This window comes from Nannospalax galili, unplaced genomic scaffold, assembly GCF_000622305.1.
Source record: "Nannospalax galili isolate Female #2095 unplaced genomic scaffold, S.galili_v1.0 scaffold1287, whole genome shotgun sequence".
NCBI lineage: Eukaryota > Metazoa > Chordata > Mammalia > Rodentia > Spalacidae > Nannospalax > Nannospalax galili.
The window spans coordinates 750,197-769,089 of NW_008357051.1; the positions used below are offsets into that span (position 1 = coordinate 750,197).

Here is an 18,893-nt window from a genome sequence, read left to right on the forward strand (position 1 = left end):
GCTGTTCCTACCCACATCCATACTCCTCCTCAGATGTCCCCACCCTGCTGGACCCCACCTGCCCTTTGTGAACACTGGGACAAGAGGGCTCTACAGCTGGTGGGACTCCTTTCTTGCTGGGAACCACAGTCAAGGCTGGTGCTGGCCATGGCTGACTTCGTGATGGATGCAGGTCCCAGTCTGGCTATGTGGAGCTGCTGGTGTCCAGCAGGTCAGGTCTCTGCAATATCAGTTTAGAGTAGTGGGTCCAGGCATAGGTTTGAACATGCTTTCTGGGGTCCTGACCCTTTCCCCACATAAAATAGAATGCTTCTATTGTGGGACACAAGTCTCTTGTTAACAATACTTACACCCCACTGCTCAGGGCCAAAGTGTCCATGGACATCCCACCCCACACATAATATTTCATTTAAGACTCACAAGATATCCTCATGGTATCTGTCTGTTTTTCTTTTTCTTTTTTAAGAGCAAGCCCCTAGTGGATTAGATTCTGATTCTTTTTCTTTTTCTGTTCTTTTTTTTTTTTTTTTTAATGTCTATAGGAAATGCGAGTGGCAGCTGCAGGTACTGTGCTGACCTGAGCTGTCAAAGATTCTCCACATTGTTCTGTCATGTGGTGACAGATGGCATGGATTAGATTCTTTAAACAAAAATTTTATTTTTATTTTATGTGTATGAGTGTTTGCCTGCATGTATGTATATGCACAATGTTCCTGGTGTCCACGGTGGCCAGAAGAAGGCATTGGATCCCCTGGACCTACAGTTAGAGGTGACTGTTAGCTGCCATGTGGGTGCTGGGAATTGAACCTGGGTCCTTTGCAAGAGCATCCAATGTTTTTTTAGCAGGTGAACCATCTCTCCAGTCCTGTATCTTCTCTTTTCAAAGACAGTGAAAGGGTTGGGGTTATGGCTCAGTTGATAGAATTTTTGCCTAGGATGCAGAAGGCCCTAGGTTGGATCTCCAGTATGGCATAAACTGGGTGTGGTAATGTGCTCCTGTAACCCCTGCTCTCAGAAAATTGGAGGCAGGAAGTTCAGAAGTTCAAGATCATCCTTGACTACATAGGGCAAGTTTGAGGCCAGCCTGGGCTACATGAGACCTTGCCCCCATCAAAAAAAGGAGGAAGGAAAGCAGCAAGGTAGGGAGGAAGGAGAGCCTTAACCCCAAGATAGCGTCCCTGGGAGCAGAAGCATCCTGGTCCACGTAGTCTTCCCACACCCTTCCAACATTCATTCATAAATGGTTACCAGGAGGCTGCTTAGCCCTCCATTGGATTCCAACAAGACTGAGATCCAGACACTTGGGTCTCAGCCTGCCTGACAACCAGGGACCTTTGCATCAGCAGCCCCCAGTGGCCCCTTCCTGTCCCCTTTGCCTACTTTCCTCTTATGGAGTAAGAACACTGCAATGCCATGTATTGACTAACCTGTCTCCCAGCTCACAGGGCCCATAGAGTGAACCTGCTAATCCTGGGGTCTGGAATAAGAAGAGTGGGTAGTCTTTCCTGGCAGTGTTCCAATGCCCCTCTTCATGGGAAGCCTTCTACTGTCCCTCCTTCAGTGTTCTGCCAGGACCATGCCTGGATTGACAGACCACATGGAGAGATATGGGTCCAGCCTCAAGACCACCCTAACTCCAGTTGACTCTCTAACTGCACACAGGCCAGACACTCAGAGGTGTTACTGGTTATCTGTGGAATTTCCAAACAAGTCCTTGGTGTTTTAATTTACTCAGGTTAGGATATTTTGTTGTGCAGCAAAATTGAACCACTAGTTTGTGTCAACCTCCTACCTACCCACAGCGGATGAGCCACCTGCTCAGCTTATGACTGGGGCGGTTTCGGGGGGAAGCCCTGGGGAGTCTGCAGCTGTGGATAGAAAGATTTGGAGCCTTCAGGCAGTCCTTCCTGCCTTACATAGAAGGGACAGGGACAAACACCAACTGGGGGTTTCCCATTGGAACCAACACATGTTTTAAGTGAGGTGATTTCACAGCATTCTACTGATGTCTGGCATGCAGAGATGGCTAAGACCAGACTTAGAAAACAGTTATTTCCCTCACCAAATTGCCATCTGATGAACTCCCTGCTGTGCTAGGCTCCGGTGATGGAAATTAATTCACTGGATGAAAGACTGGCATTGAAGAGGGAAATTGGGCATGCTGGGCAGGGGATGGCTGGGAGTAGGAGTCAGAGATACAGCACGGATGGATTCTGTGCTCAGAAGATCATAAACACATACAAGACTATATAGGCACCTAAGCAAAGTGTTCCTAAACTGTGTGTGGCATCATCCAGATAGCTCAGAGGTGCAGACCCCAATGCCAACACATGAAGCTCCAGGCTTCTGAGTATGACTTCGGGGGCACAGACCTGTAGGCCACAGCAGAACTGTTTCGGCGCTCATGGACTGAGTCGTGACCCTCTCTACCTTCCTTACAACTCGAGGAAGCCTGGGTTTTATGGAGGGTTACCACCCAGAGAGACAGATGAAGCCTCCTGGGACCCTTGGGGTGCTCCCCTCTCTCCCGATGCTCACTGCTTGAAGCAGGATGGTTGTGACCCCTTCACTCAGGCAGGAGGGCACAGAGGAAAGTCTCATCACTGTCAGTTAGGGAGTCTAACTGCTCTAGCCACCCCTCCCCCAACAGCTCAGCTTATTTAAGGAAAAAGTAAATAATTAAAATAGATGCTTACAATAAAGGCGTATGGTTAGTGTTAACAGAGACTTGGGTCATTTGTCTCCTCACTAGGGACCTTGCCAGTAGGTCTGAAGGAGTTGGTCTGGCCTCCTTTGTTCCTCTGCCTGTCCACTATGTGGGGGCACAGCCACAGGTGTCATCATGGACACTGTGTTGCAGCTCCTTTGATTTTGGACTTCTAACCTCCAAAATTGGGAGAAATAAACTTCTGCTGTTGATAAATGATGCGACATAAAGTGTTTTGTTATAGCTACTTCTATCTATTTAAAAATCAGGCTAATATTTTGGTTTTTTGTTTTGTTTTGTTTTGGTATCTTTTTGTTGATTCTTTTTTGCTTTGGTTTTTAAGATGGGATTTCACATAGCTCAGGCTGACCTCTGACTCACTATGTAGTCAAGGATGACTTTGAACTCCTGACCTTTCCATCTCTACCTCCAGAGTGCTAAGATTCGTCATGCACCATTATGCCCAGTTCATGTTGTGCTGGGATCAAACCCAGGGCTTTGTGCATACTGGGTAAACACTCCAGACTAAGCTACATACCCAGCCCTCATCAGCCTAACCATTTGGTGACATGTAAGAAAGAACTTCTATTATTATTATTATTATTATTATTATTATTATTATTATTATTACATTTATATATCTTGTGTGTGTTGGGGGAGGACATGTGCATGACATAGGTATGCACATGGAGGTCAGAGGACAACTGATGGGCCCTGACTCTTGTTCTTCCACCATGTGGATCCGGGGATTGAACTCAAGTCATCAGACTTAGCTGCAAGGCCCTTTACCCATTGAACCATCTTCCCAGTCCCAAGGAAGAAATGTCTTAACAGCTGAAGCCATGGACATCTCTGGGTGGTTCAGTAATCAGAAACTTTCCATCTTACTAATAGATTGGCTACCAGGTGTCCTCCTCTGTTCACAGCCTGGGGTGGTTTCTAGTGCTTTCTCTTTTGTTATCAAACAATTCAATGGCCTCACAATATTAGGTACTCAGTGCATGTTCCCTGAGGCAGCACAAACTATCAATAAATATTAGCTACTCAATAGCCTCATGATGTTAGGTACTAAGGGTATGTTCCTTGAGGCAGCACAAGCTGTCAATAAATATTAGCTACTGCTCTTTGGCAAGCTGCAAACCTCTGCCTCCCTCAGCAGTATCCTCCTCCCCTGTTCCAGGGCTTTGGCACAGGGTCACAAGTTCTCCCTCACTCCCCAGCAGTTGGTTGTCAAAATATTTGGTTTCCAAGCAGTATTCCTGTTCTTGCCATGAGTTCTGGTGCCAGCTGTGGTTAATAGGAATCACTCCACTGATACCTTGTCTTATCTTGCCTGGAGTCCGGCATTTCTGCTCCTTGAGTCCCTGAGTCCCAAAAGTCCTTGGCCCACAGAGAGAAGCATGCTGGGTAGAGTTCAGAGCTGTCCAGAGCTGCAGCTAGAAAGGTAGCTCAGAGAACACCTGGTGGGGCCAAAGAGGCCGAGGCTGGGTGTCACATGATGTCATGTGAAGAGCCCAAAGCCACGGTGTGAGTCTTGCTTCCTGGCTGGGCAAGTCTTTGGGAGACAAGAATCCTCTCTTCCTGGGGGCATGAGGGACACAGGAGAATGGAGCATGAGTCCTGACCCATAGGGACAGGCTCAGAAGGCCAGTCACTGCTGTGACAAAAATGCCTGAGGGGACAAGTGACGGTGGCTTGTTTTGGCTCATTGCAGAGATTGCAATCCTTATTCCTGGGCTTCTGGCTCAGGGTCTAGAGAGGCAGCAGCATGTGGTGCAGAGCTGTTCAACTCCCAGGGAACAGGAGCAGAGCAGAGACAGACACAGGGTCCAGGCTTGGATGTACACAGGGAAATGTCCTTATGTAGAGCAGGAATACTCTCCGAGGGCCGGGATGTAAACATGATGGTTGGAGCTGAAGCAGCTCTTTTGAACCACAAGTTGGGAGCTTTGTATTAACAGTAGTAAAGCAAGGCAGACACAGCCTGGGACGTTGATCATCTGGACATTTTACATCTTCCCTGGACTTGCTCCTAAATTTTAAGTTGAAAACAACCAAATCATGATTTTTTTTTTCTCTTATATAAGCCACTTAAAGCTGAACACAGCCTAAGTTACCACATGGATTTGGTTGATGTTGCTGGGAGGTACTCACAGAGTCTACAGATCCTACAGCCAAGGAACTGGGGGATCTTCAGGGGAAACTCACGGTGAAGTGCTAGGCCTCTTCATGAATCTAAAATCTTCTAGGCTTGTATGTCATTCTCAAGGCAGAGGATATATAAGAGCAAAAGTCCCTGTCTAGTAGAAGCCATGGCTGGGCTCTAAAACCAACGAAGCAGGAGATTTTAAGCCCTGAAGTGCTCATGGGCAAGAGAAAGATAAAGTCACGGGACCTGAGGGTAGCCAGGCCCAGAGCAGAGGAGAAGAAGAGAGCAGGGTGGGTGGGGGCAAGAGCTCCATTCTCTCTCTCTCTCTCTCTCTCTCTCTCTCTCTCTCTCTCTCTCTCTCCTCTCTCTCGTAGGTGTGTTTGGAGAACAGAGGTCAACCTGATGTTTCTGAGAATCACGGACCTGAGGCTCACCCATTAAATCATGCTAGCCACCCAGCGAGCCCCAAGGATCCTCCTGTCCCTGCTGGGGAAGAGCCCTAGGATTCCAGGCTGTGTCACCACACCCAACATTTTTACAAGGGTCCTGGGGATGGAACTCTGTTCTTATTGTTTCCTAGGTATGACTTTACCCTCTGAACTCTCTCCCCAGCCTGGGAATATGCTTTTCTCTTTAAAGCACTGTTTGACCTTTTCAAGCAGAAGGCTGGGGCTGTAGCACAGTAATAGAGCCCTGGCCTTGCCTTGTGAGGCCTAGGTTTTGTTCTGAACATAGCATGGTCTTTTTCTCAGCTACACTGTCTGTGACTTCTTAACTCTGGCAACATTTGTTGTGGGTCAGTCAGCCATGAACTTGACCTATCCTCCACCACATATCTTCTCAGAGTGCAGGCTACAGGGCTTGTCCAGGTCCAGCAGTCTGCCCTGCCCTCAGGCCATCAGTCAGGTCTTGCTAGGGCCTGAGGAGGGTCTACCTTCCTCAGAAGCTTCCTGAGAGCTGCTGGTGCTGGTGCTGTGGGGGTTCTAGGGGGATGCACTTTGAGAACCATAGCTTTCTGGAAGAACTCACAGTGAGCTTTGGGAAGCCCACACTCAAGAAAACTAGAAGATTGCCAGCAAGGCCTTCGTGTGGCTGACCCAAAGCTGGGGACCCATCACCGCAAGCTCAGAACTGGGACGATTCCCCAGAATAACACTAGTTCAGCTGAGCCTGAACAGAGCTCTTGGAATCAGGCTGGCTTGGCTGGGGATGAGAGCATATCGAGCAGGGATGGAGGAACTGGTTCAAAGACTGAAGAGCAGGAGGAAGTAGGGTACCACTGTGTTCTCTCTCAGGCTAATCATCCTGTACCTCAAACATCTTGAGAGGGGTGCAGTGTTGCTGATGGAGGGCAATAAGCAGAGGGTGGCTTGTGGAGCAGTTTGCACATGTAGAGCTTTCTGGAAGGCCAGGCATGGCCAGCCAAGAACCTATTACTTTTAATTTACAAGGCTACCCCCTCCCATGCCATCAGTGATTTGTGGATTTCAATGGCCTTACACACATAGCAAGAGCAAAGAAGACTCATCCCAAGCCTGCAGCTCCCACCCTACCTGTCTGGGTAGCTGAGAGGCTGGGGCACTGCCATCCCTGGGGTGCAGTGGGTGAGGGCAGCTGGTTTAAAGGAGGCCCAAGGCTGGGACTCACAGAGCCCATGTTGTGCATCCTCTCAAGGATTCAGCTTCCTCCTGCACCGTCTCCTCCACAGCCTGTTTCTGGGCTGTTTCCTGCTTCGCATAGATCTGACCCCAGAGAGTAAATCTTGCACAGCAGCAGCAGCAATTACCCACTAATGGGGGCGCTGCTGACGCACAGCCTGCTCCAGGCATCAGAGGGCTGAGCTCAGATCCTGTGAGAAGCACAGGCCTCCAAACACCACCTGTGTCCACGCAACCCTGAAGTGGGCACCGTCTATGGGCAACGGGGGCTATTAAGGAATGATGTCATAGCCCTGCCAGAACCCCACTTAGCTATTGCCTGTGAGAAATGGTCCCACATGGGGCCCTTATATCCCTTCCCCTTCTCTCTCATTTTCCACACCAGAGAGGCTCAGCTGTGCCCATTTCAAAGCATCCATGACTGCTAGAAATTGCATTGGTCTCCTGGGTCTTCTGCAATTCCCCTGGAATCTTAGGGTTTTTTTTTTTTTTTGACCCATCTCTCTGAAGCATTCATACCCATTTTACAGAGTAGCCGAGGGAGCAGAACCTGGGGTGTGGCAAGTGACTGAAAGGCAGACTCTGTAGCCAGGGTGAGTCTAAGCAGGCCTGTAACCCAGTGACTCTGGAGGTTGAGACAGGAAGATCCTTCATTCAAGGCTTGTCTGAGCTACAGAGTAAGTTCAAGAACAGCTTGGGCAACTTAGTGATACCCAGGTTTACAACTAAAAATTAAAAATTGGGGGGCTGGAGAGATGGCTCAGAAGTTAAGAGGACTGGCTGCTCTTGCAAAGGACCCAAATTTGGTTCCTGGCACCCATATGGCAGCTAACAACTTCCTGTAACTCCAGTTCCAGGGGATCCAACACCCTCTTCAGGCCTCTATAGGCACTGCACACATGTAGTGCACTTACGTACATGCAAGCAAAACATACACATAAAAAATAAATAAAACGTTTTTAAAAATAAGATTTTTTTTGCCTTTTTAAGACAGGGTCTCCCTGTAACCCCAGTTGGCCTGAAACTCACTATGTAGAACAGGCTGGCCTTCAACTCACAGAGATCCGCTGGCTTCTGCCACCTAAGTGCTGAGATTAAAGGTGTGCACCACCAGCATACCTGGCAAAATTAAGATTTTAAGAGGCTGGAGAGATGGCTTGGTTATTAAAGTGTCTTCTATAAAAGCATGAGGACCTGAGTTTGATCTCCAGAACCCAAGTAAATAAGCAATGCAGGCATGATGCTGGTGTGGAAGATACAGGACAGCCTCAAGAGTTGCTTGGAGCAGTTTCTTTGTTGTTAGCTAACCCATCAAAGAGCTCACAGACATTCTGATGCCTTTGCCTCACATCTCTCAGTGGAAGCATTGAGATCACAGACAAGCCAGTGTCAGGCTTTACATGGACTCTGGGGATCTGAACCCTGATCCTCACACTTGTACTTTACTTGCTGAGACCAACCAGGCCTGGGTTTGAACTCTTGCAGGGTGCCTTGTGGAGGTCTCCCAACTCTATGAGCCCTGGGGATACATTTTGACAGTGGCATTATGGGGGTGCTGCAGGGGTCACACAGAACAAGGGTTTGGAGTCAGCCTGGGGAACCAGACTCCACAGTCAGGTAGCTTGGTTTAAAGTCCAGGTTTGTGTGCCTGTGGGTAAGTTACTTCCCCCGACCTCTGAACCTCATTTTCCTGGTCTATAAAATGGGGGTGCTGGTGGCTCCTGTTGCACAGAGCTCTTGGGGTAGGCTAAGCTACGCAGGGAGCAGATTCTATTTGGTAAGCACTGTAACAATCTGTACTGAGATTAGGAGTTCCAGCATCTATGATGGCCTGGGCTCTGTACAGGAGCTCAGCCAACAGCAGACCTGAGGAGTTCGGCCTCTGCACCTGCCAAGATTCCAGCAAAGAATTCTTAGTCTTGGCCACATGTTGGTACTACATGGGGATCTTATTTAATATCAGCACTCAAAACCCCACATCCAGATCCCTCATTAGCCTACAAGAGACCTGGCATCTCATGAGTTTTTAAAACTCCCCAGGTAATACTAAGAGGCAGCCAGACCTGGGAACCTCTGAATTAGGAAACAGTTGAGAGAGATAGTCTAACCAGGAAGGCCAGGCTTTCCTGAGGAGGCAACATTTGAGCTGCAATCTCAATGTTAGGCAGGACCCAGTAGCAAGGTGCTCAGACAGAGAAAAGAGCAGGTACTAAGACCCTGGAGCAGGCATGAGCTTAGTGTGTGGGGAGAGCAGCAGGCAGCTCAGGGTAGGAGAAAGGTGTGTGGGGGGGGTCTGTTTGTCTGTGTGTGAATGGTCAGGGACCCATGCCACAGGACCCACAGGAGCCAACAAGTGAAAACTGAGTCCTCCCCACTCCCTGAACCCCACCACCTCTCCAGTCAAAGGGACTGAATTAGTCTTTGGCATAGACAGAGAACAGCCCTGCCTTGCACCCACAGCTGACGTAAGTCCTTCAAATATCCTTGAGTTAAAGACCTGGGAATTCCCTGGGGATGGCTGTTGCGGGTGTACCCAATCGTAGAGGATGGCTGCTGGGGATGTGCCCTATCTCAGACAAGTCTTGGCTGAGGAAGGGTCCTTGGGAGGAGAGTGAGACAGGGAATCTAACCAGGACCAGTGTGGGAGGAGGTGACAGAGATGGGGCCAAGTGTACTCCTGGGGCCTATCACAAAGGCCACTGGGGCGGGCAGCAAGCTGGCAGTGAGAAACAGCAGGCTGCCAGGAAAATGCCACCTCCTGCCAGGACTTAATTACCGCTTGGATGTGGTGTGGGCTGGGTGGGCGCAGGTGTTTCTATTTTCCAGCACAATTATCTAGGCAGTGAGGGCAGGAGCGTCAGGGATGTGTCTAAGACTTTGTGCAGTGACATCTTGTAACACGGCCCCAGGAGAGAGCATGTTCACCCTTCTGGCTGGTCCATGTGCTTCCAAGTGTCCATGTTTCTGTGTGTGTGTGTGTGTGTGTGTGTGTGTGTGTGTGTGTGTGTGTGTGTGTCTGTGTCTGTGTCTGTGTCTGGATCCATCATAAGCATGCAGGGCTATGTATGTGGTGATCAGAGTCTGTATGTGTGCATGTGTGTACCTTTGCACGCATGTGTGCCCAGCTGCAGGCTCTGCCCCTTTGTACCTGTGTGACTCTGCTGTTGTCAGGCTGTGGTTCTTAGTCCCAGGACCACATACCATTTGCCCACCATAGGGACATTGGGCCCAGTGGGTTAGTCTCACAAGGAATGTGTTTTGGGTCAGCTCCTTTGTCCAGGGTGGTCAGCCAGCTGACACTTCCTGCAGCTGGGCCTAAGGTGGCCAGCTGCATCCTGAGGGCTGGGCTGACGTGGGCTGACGGGGATGAGGCCTGGCCCTGGGCCATCTGGCTTTCAGGGTTGCCTGTGCTGAGGGTGCATTGGAGGAAGAGCTGCTGGATGTTTTCCCAAACAACTGGGTGAGAGGAAGAAGAAGAAAGGCCCTGCTGCGTGGGGCTGAGGGATGTGTTACCAGAGGGGACCAGGAGATGTGAGGCCTCAGAGCTGCTCTAATGATCACCTGGGGTGGCAATGGGTTCCCATGGAAACATTCACCTACTATGCTGATCACACATCAGCCTTTGTCCTGGGTGGTCTTCAACCTGAGCTTGCGTTAGTGACCCCTATAAAAATGACCAGGATCTACCTCTTCGTAGACCACCAGGGGCTCCATCAGCTTGCCCCTCCTTTCTATGTGGCAGCTGCACCAGCCTCCTCTGGGCTCCAAACTCCACTTCAGGACCTTTGCATATGCCAGTCTCTTCTTAGACCATCTATTCTATACTTCCTGAGGCTGGCTCACTATCCAGGTCTTGGCTTAGACGTCACCAGTCCTGGCCACCATCTCACCCCACATGTCAGTCACACCCCACTGTAAAGCCCACACAAGAACCTGTCTACCCTGGTCTGTGTTTCCATATTTGTCCTGTCTCCTAGGGAATATAAGCTTTGTGTGGGTAGGGTCTGTCTGTCATGTTCAGTCCGCTGACTGCAGGATCATCGCTCATACAGAGCATTCACTCAATAAAATGAGTTTATTGAACACAAAGTGATGTGCCAGGTGCTGAGTTTCATCCCATTTCAAACTCATGAGAACCTTCAGACCAAATGCATGTGCTCATACCATCCCTCTCTTATGGATGAGGGAAGATGATAATAATCAGAGAAGCTGAGAGCCCTCTTAGAACACAGCATTCAGCAGCAGAATCTAGATTTTCTCAGGTGTGTTTAGCATAGCTCGTGGCCTTGGCATCCTGCCCTGGCCCTACCAATGTGATTCAAAGGGGTGACTATTCCTAATAGCAGGAGAATGAGGATCAGAAAAGATTTAGAACCAGAAAAATCTGACCCTGGAGCAGACAGACAGGTGTTAGTGTATCTGTCATCTATCACTCTGAGACAACGTACTAGTATTTAGGGATTTCAAATAACAAGTGCCCACCATTTGATTCTAGGGCTTGACGATTTGGCATGTTTGGCTGGCCTGGCCTGGTTGCTCCTTGGCGTGTCGGTGGACTCAGTGGAAGCCAAAGGAAAGGGCCCTTGGTGGGAAACTGCCACTGGCTGCTCCAAGGTGATCCTGCTGATGTCTGGCTTGGGCCTCAGTTTACCTCCAGGTAGCATCTCCAGAGAGTCAGCTCCAACTCCCTCTTGCGGCTACTGGTCCCTCCTCAGTGTGGACCACCTCTTCCTCTTTCTTGTTCTCTGTGTCATTTTCTTTGGAAGGGGCCAAGAAGCTAAGCCGTTGGCTGCAAGGCAGGAAGGGACTTGCAGGGACCAGTGTGTGGGGCACTGGGTGGGTGGGGAGGGGCTGTGGAGGCTGGAGCTCCTGCAATGCTTGCCAGTGTCTCTTCAAATTGGTTGTTTGCTTCAAAAAAGATACTGGGGAGAAGACCACAAGGAGCCAGGTTAAACCAGCCTGAACCAGAGTTCCCCCTTCTGGGAGATCTAGAGTGAGCATCAACTGTCTGATGCTCCCTTCTCTGCCCCATCTTGGCACATGAAACGTCAAAGAAGCAGGAGCACATGCAGCTGTGTGCCCACCTCTAGCACATGCCAGGTCTTTCCCCTAGGAATGAGAACGAGGAATACGCCAGTAGGAAGTGTCCCCTTACTTCCTCTCTGGAACTTGTCTTGGACTCTCTCTTTTCTTGCTGTAAATAATCAACTCTTCTTCCTTTTTGACTTTGATTTGAGCTCATTGGCCTTGCCTGGGCCAAGGGTGGAGCCTACTGGGTTTTCTTCCTGAGTGCCAGACCGGGCAGTGCAGATGGCAAGTCCAGGGGGACCCCAGAGCTAACTCCCTATGCCCTTCTATCTACAGACGCTTCCCTGTAGAGCTGGTGTTGGGAACATCAGTGCCTACTCCGAATTCCCTTCTTCCCTCTGCTGATTTCTCAGGCTTGAGAAATGCCTTGGGAGGAATTTCAGACCTATCATCCAACTCCCCTGGAAACTGGACTGTGTCATCTCTGTGAGATGAATAGATCAATCCTTGTCCACAAAATGGTACCACCTTGCAGGACATGTGGCTCTGTAACATGAGGGGTTTGAAACAGGTAGGAGAGAGGTCACTGAAGGACCTCGAGGCCAGTCACTCACAAGTGCCACTTTTCTTCTGGTGTGCCAGACATCCCGTTGAAAGGCACTGATCCCAGATGCTTCAAAGAAAACCTGTGGGTTTCATAAAAGGTAAGAGATTGGAACTGGAGAGATGGCTCAGCTGTTAAAAGCACGGGCTATTCTTGCAAAAGACCCAGGTTTAATTCCCAGCACCCACATGGCAGCTAAGAACTGTCCCTAAGTCCAGGTCCAGGGGATCTGACACCCTCTTCTCACCTCCATGTGCCTACTCTAGAAAGGACCCGGGGACACAGTAGAGGTGACCCCATGCCTATCCAGGGCCCCATTGTGGCAGAGGAGAACGTCAGTACATTCTTGTTTAGCACGGGACAGGGCAAAGGTCAGCATTTCAGGTCAATCATTATTTTGCTGTTTGTTTTTAAGACAGGGTTTCAAGTACCCCAGGCTCGCCCCAAACTCTCCAGGTAGCAGAGGATAACTTTGGCCTCCCAATCCCCCTGCCTCTATTGCCCAAGTGCTGGGATTTTATGTGGTGCCCGGGATGAGCTTTGTTGGTTAGGCAAGCACTTTACTGACCGAGTTACATCTTCAACCCTCAGGTCAACCTATGTGTCAGAAAATCAAACCTGGAACTCTCCATACAGAATCCTCCTTGGATGGAGACTGGAGGCTCCATTCTCTCCATATCTATACACTGTTGGGACTTGCTTTAATCAACATTTTTTCATGGGAGTCCAAGTTCAAAAGGCCCTTGTGAGGCCCTTTCTTGACCTTTCAGCCTTGAGTGAAGTTTTCAGTGAAAGGTCCCTGATGACAGCTCTATGACTGAACAGCTTCCCATAGGTGCAGTTATTGCCACCTGCTTGGTCCAGATTTCCTTTGTGACAGGAACGCTCCTCCACCTTCTCCTTTCACTCCACTTGGGCTAAGCTCTGTGGACCACATCCCATCTATCTCTTTCTGAGGCAGAGTCACACCAAGCTGGTCAAATAGCTCTTCAAACCCCAGCTGTGTGACCTGAGGCAAACTGCTTGACTTCTCTGGGCCACCATTGTTCCTATGCAAAATGGCAAGAGGCCAGGGAAAGCTTTGATTTCTGACCTCCACACTGAGCATCCAGATGAAGATAATGGGACTGGGGAAGTGTCCGGCTCTTGCCTCATACCACACAGTAGGAAGTAGAGCTAGGGTCAGTTGCCCTAATATTTAGGGTCAGATCAGTGTGACTGAATGTACCCATTTTCTCTCTCCCCTTCCCCTCATTTGTCCCCATGCTCTGGTTGGACTAAAGGAGAAGCCCTAGTGGCTTGCTCAGCTTTGTGGCCCTGGCATGCCTCCTGCTTGCCCTCATGATGGTGGGGGCCCTTGCTGCAGCTGCAGAGCCCTGCAGCCCTCTGGGTGGCCACTGACAGAATGGCCCTGCTTGCCCAGATGTTCCTCTGCAAAAAATGATGAAGGCTGGTTCCCCTCTGGCAGTGACTAGCTGGCATTTATCTCCTTTTAAGAACACAATGTCAGTGGCATGTTTATGGTTTAATTTTTGTTTTCTCCTCCACAGATCCATGCAGAAGCAGAACTCTGGCCTTCACAGAGGCTCATGGGGCACAGCTGTCCAGTGTAGCCTTGGATTCCTACTGATGATTGACTCTAAGCTGCATTAGCTGTGCCAGGAAGGCCAGCAGTGACCTTGTACCCTCCACTCTGGACCTGGGCAGAGACGACCCTTACAGTCTTCCCTTTGTGAGGTGTAGCTTTGCGCACAGTATACTCCCCTATTATAATTGTTATGTTACCTACTTTTTCTCTTCTCATTTTTTTTTTTTTTGTCTTTTTTGAGACAGGGTCTCCTTGTAGCCCCAGTGGCCTGGAACTCACTATGTAGACCAGGCTGGCCCCTTGAACTCACAGAGATCCGTCTGCCTTTGCCTCCCGAGTGCTGGGATTAAAGGCGTGCACCACCATGCCTGGCAGGATGGTCATTTTAACAATATTAGTTCTTCCAATCCATGAACATGGGAGGTCCTTCCATCTCCTGGTGTCCTCCTCAATCTCTTTCTTTAAAGATTGAAAATTTTTATTGTAGAGATCTTTGATGTCTTTAGTCAGGTTTAGTCTGAAATACTTTAATATTTTTACAATGTAGACCAGGCTTGCCTCGAACTCACAAAGATCCGCCTGCCTCTGCCTCCCAAGTGCTGGGATTAAAGGCGTGCGCCACCACGCCCTGTTCTCTTCTTTTTATTTTTGTGTGTGTATGTATGTGTGTGGTATCTGAGCCTGAGTGCATGCCTGTGTACATGTGTGGATTCTGGAAGAGGACACCAGGTGTCCTGCTCTGTCAGTCCCTGTCTTAGAACCTGTGGTTAGTCCCTGTGGTTAGATGAGAACCTCATCTCATCACAGCTGGCTTTTTACAGCTGTGCTGGGGATTTAAACTTGGGTCCTAGTGTTCATATATCAAGTGCTTTTACCCACTGACCCGTCTCCCCAGCCCCTAATACTCACTCATATATAATTTTTATTTTTGAAGTGCGGGGACTCAAACTAGGTCTTCGTGCATGCTAGGCAAGTGCTGTACCACTGAGCAACACCCCAGTCTTTTATATAACCTTTTTTTGTTTTTATTTTTGCTTTTGTTTTTTGAGACAGGGTCTCCCTATAGCCTCAGCTGGCTTGGAACTTGCTATGTAGAACAGGCTGGCCTTGATCTCACAGAGATTCACCTGCCTCTGTCTCCTGAGTTCTGGGATTAAAGGTGTGTGCCACCATGCCTGGCTCTTACATAACTTTTTAATTTGAAGTAGTTTCAGACTTTGAAATAGTTGCAAAAATACTTCTGAAAATTTCTACATACATAACCTTACCCAGCTTCATGGACATTGATGTGTTCAGTAACACTGTGGGAATCAGGAGCTCGGCAGTGGTGTGATATCACTTGGGCCTTTTACACACACCCTCATAATAATGCTTCACATTTCCACCTGTGGGTGGTTTAGATCCAGGGACTTGGGAGGTGGGTTAAGACAAACCAGTCTTCAATCCACACCCTCTACTTCCTTTTCTCTAGAAACGTCCATTTTCCCCATCTTCTACAGGTCACTCTAGCCTGTCACGTATAATGCTCAGATGGTTAGGTTACACATTTTCAATTTCAAAATCCATCCACTGAAGACAGTTCACAATTGTTGGCTTCCCCATGCCTAAATTCTGGTTTCTATCCCTGCGGCCTCTCTAAGCACTGTTGCCATAACTTGGATGAGACTGATAGTACTCATCTTGTTTTTTGCTTATTTCTTTACATATTAATCACTCATTTTCTGACCTCAAACTTTAGCAGTTGTCCACATCATTCTTTTCATCTACATTCCTTTCTCCAACTTGTCATCTTGGAAGACATCTCCCTGGGATCTACCCAGACTTGTCTTGGGTGGACAGCATCCTGAACCCCCTCCCCTTGTGGCTTAAGGAGCCTTTCGCCAGCCCCTCATGTGGATGTCCCAGTCCTGGATCCCTGTCTTCCTCTTTGGTGACTCACTCCCTCATTTGGGTGGAGTGCATCCTCCAGTAGCTTTCTGAGAAAAGGTAGCTGGCAGAAAATCTCTCAAGATCTTGTACGTCTGTGGCAATTTTCATATTTTTGGCTTGCCAGAGACTCTTGAGCACTTTTCCTTCAGAACCTTAAAGTCCTCCTTCTGTTGTGTTCTCCCTTGTACGGCTGCTATTGAGAAGCTTAAAGTAATTCTGAGGCTGTTTCTTCCTCTCTGAACGTTGATAGACTCTCCACGTTGCCAATCTCTATCATACTCCACTGCCATTCTCTGATAGAAATCTGGCTTTGTCCCCTGTGCTGAGCCTTTCTGGGTCCTTTCAACCTTGAGATTCATGCTTTTCACTTTAGAAGTTTGTCTCACTTGTTTTATTGGTATTTTGGTCCCATCCTGCCCATCTTTCTGTAACTCTCAGATTTGACTATTAGAGCTCCTACACCAGTGTGTGGTGTGTGTGGGTGTGTGTGTGATGTGTTGTGGTGTGTGTGTCATGTGTCGTGTAGGGTGATGCGTGTGTCATGTGTTGTGGTGTGTGTCGTGTTGTATGGACTCATGTGTGTGTGCCTGCCTGCAGATGTCAGAGGTTGATGCCCACTGTCTTTGTTTATTGCTCTCCATACGTCTTGAGAGAGCCAACCTGGAGCTCACAGGTGTGGCAGGCAAACCCCAGGGATGTTCCCGTCTCAGCCTCTCCAAACCTGCAATTACAGGCATATGGCACAGTACCTGGCTTTTTAACCTATGTGTCCAGGATGCAAACTCAGGTCCTCATGTTTGTGTGGCAAACATTTTACTGACTGTATCATCTCCCTAGCCTCTTATTCTCTGTTTCAAATGACTTTTGTCCTTTGCTGTGAGTGGTTTTTTCTCAGCTTTATCTCCCAAACTAAACTCTTGAGTGAGAGCTTCATTTGTATCATTGTAGTTTTTTCTCACATCTCTTATTTTCTGTGTTGCTTTTATGGCTTCCAGCTCTTCTTCCGTGGATGTTTTATCTTCTGTTATCTCTCTTTAGCTTCAGAGGGTTTGGATTGTATTATGACCATATTATTGGGATTTATGACCCTCATAAACATGTGCCAGCTCTTCCTTTCAAGTTCCTTGTGTCCCTTTAGGACTTTATGCTTATGCCAGAGGGTTCTGGGGCTGTGTTGCAGCCCTTCATCATCTTCTCTTAATGAGAAGCTAGAGCCAAGGGTGAGTGGGAGGGTGGTAGTGTCCTTAGCTCTCTCCTCCTGGTCCACTTGTTCCCAAGAGGAAGTTCAGCAGCTCTTCTGTCCATAGTCCCAGGTATCTGGCTGCCTGGCTTGGATTCTGAGCAGCTGGCTCTAGCCTTCTGTATCAGACTGTGGGTTTACTCTGTTCCCCATCTTCTCTTGTATTTGGTCACAGGGAGATCTGTGGCCAAGACCCCTGCTCTAAGGCCACCATGGGCTGAGGCTCTGGACTGAATAAGGAGAATACCAGCTGAGCACCAGCATCCATGTCTCTCTGCTTCCTGACTGTAGACGCCATGTGACCAGCTACCTCATGCTCCTGCTACCACGCCTTTCCCACCATGATGGACTGCATCCTCAAACTGTGAACCAAAACAAGCCCTTCCTGCCTAAGTCGCTTTTGTTGGGTAGTTTGTCACAGCAATGAGAAAAGTAACCAATACAGTTACGTGCCAGAAAATAAGAGAACTGTGTGTGCATTGTCAGAGAACTGTGTGTGCATTGTCAGAGAACTGTGTGTGCATTGTCAGAGAACTGTGTGTGCATTGTCAGAGAACTGTGTGTGCATTGTCAGAGAACTGTGTGTGCACTGTCAGAGAACTGTGTGTGCATTGTCAGAGAACTGTGTGTGCATTGTCAGAGAACTGTGTGTGCATTGTCAGAGAACTGTGTGTGCATTGTCAGAGAACTGTGTGTGCATTGTCAGAGAACTGTGTGTGCATTGTCAGAGAACTGTGTGTGCATTGTCAGAGAACTGTGTGTGCATTGTCAGAGAACTGTGTGTGCATTGTCAGAGAACTGTGTGTGCATTGTCAGAGAACTGTGTGTGCATTGTCAGAGAACTGTGTGTGCATTGTCAGAGAACTGTGTGTGCATTGTCAGAGAACTGTGTGTGCATTGTCAGAGAACTGTGTGTGCATTGTCAGAGAACTGTGTGTGCATTGTCAGAGAACTGTGTGTGCATTGTCAGAGAACTGTGTGTGCATTGTCAGAGAACTGTGTGTGCATTGTCAGAGAACTGTGTGTGCATTGTCAGAGAACTGTGTGTGCATTGTCAGAGAACTGTGTGTGCATTGTCAGAGAACTGTGTGTGCATTGTCAGAGAACTGTGTGTGCATTGTCAGAGAACTGTGTGTGCATTGTCAGAGAACTGTGTGTGCATTGTCAGAGAACTGTGTGTGCATTGTCAGAGAACTGTGTGTGCATTGTCAGAGAACTGTGTGTGCACTGTCAGAGAACTGTGTGTGCACTGTCAGAGAACTGTGTGTGCACTGTCAGAGAACTGTGTGTGCACTGTCAGAGAACTGTGTGTGCACTGTCAGAGAACTGTGTGTGCACTGTCAGAGAACTGTGTGTGCACTGTCAGAGAACTGTGTGTGCACTGTCAGAGAACTGTGTGTGCACTGTCAGAGAACTGTGTGTGCACTGTCAGAGAACTGTGTGTGCACTGTCAGAGAACTGTGTGTGCACTGTCAGAGAACTGTGTGTGCACTGTCAGAGAACTGTGTGTGCACTGTCAGAGAACTGTGTGTGCACTGTCAGAGAACTGTGTCCAGAAAATAAGAGAACTGTGTGTGCACTGTCAGAGAACTGTGTGTGCATTGTCAGAGAACTGTGTGTGCATTGTCAGAGCTTCATCCTCATTGTAGCTGCAGTCTTCTATGATGATCTTGTCAATAACTGTGCCTACAGATAATAATAGTTAACTCCTATGGACACATATTTCCAGTGAGAAAATAAAGAGGGGTAAAAGATGTTATAGTAACAACAACAAAACCGAGAAACATTAAAAACCACACTTTCGGGGCTGGAGAGATGGCTCAGTGGTCAGGAGCACAGACTACTCTTGCAGAGGACCTGGGTTCAGTTCCCAGCACCCACATGGCAGCTAACAACCATCTGTAACTCCAGTTCCAGGGGATCTGACGCCCTCTTCTGGCCTCTGTGGGCACTGCATGACAGGAGTACACTTACATATGTGCAACCAATA

At 48.6% G+C, this 18,893-nt stretch overlaps 1 non-coding gene across 1 annotated transcript; it reads right to left on the reverse strand.

Moving 5' to 3' along the window:
• Positions 1-534: 534 nt before the first annotated feature.
• On the reverse strand, positions 535-658 carry LOC115067935. Its single transcript, XR_003847293.1, has one exon. It is a non-coding gene; the product is annotated as a small nucleolar RNA SNORA44 (small nucleolar RNA).
• Between the last annotated feature and the right edge of the window lie 18,235 nt (positions 659-18,893).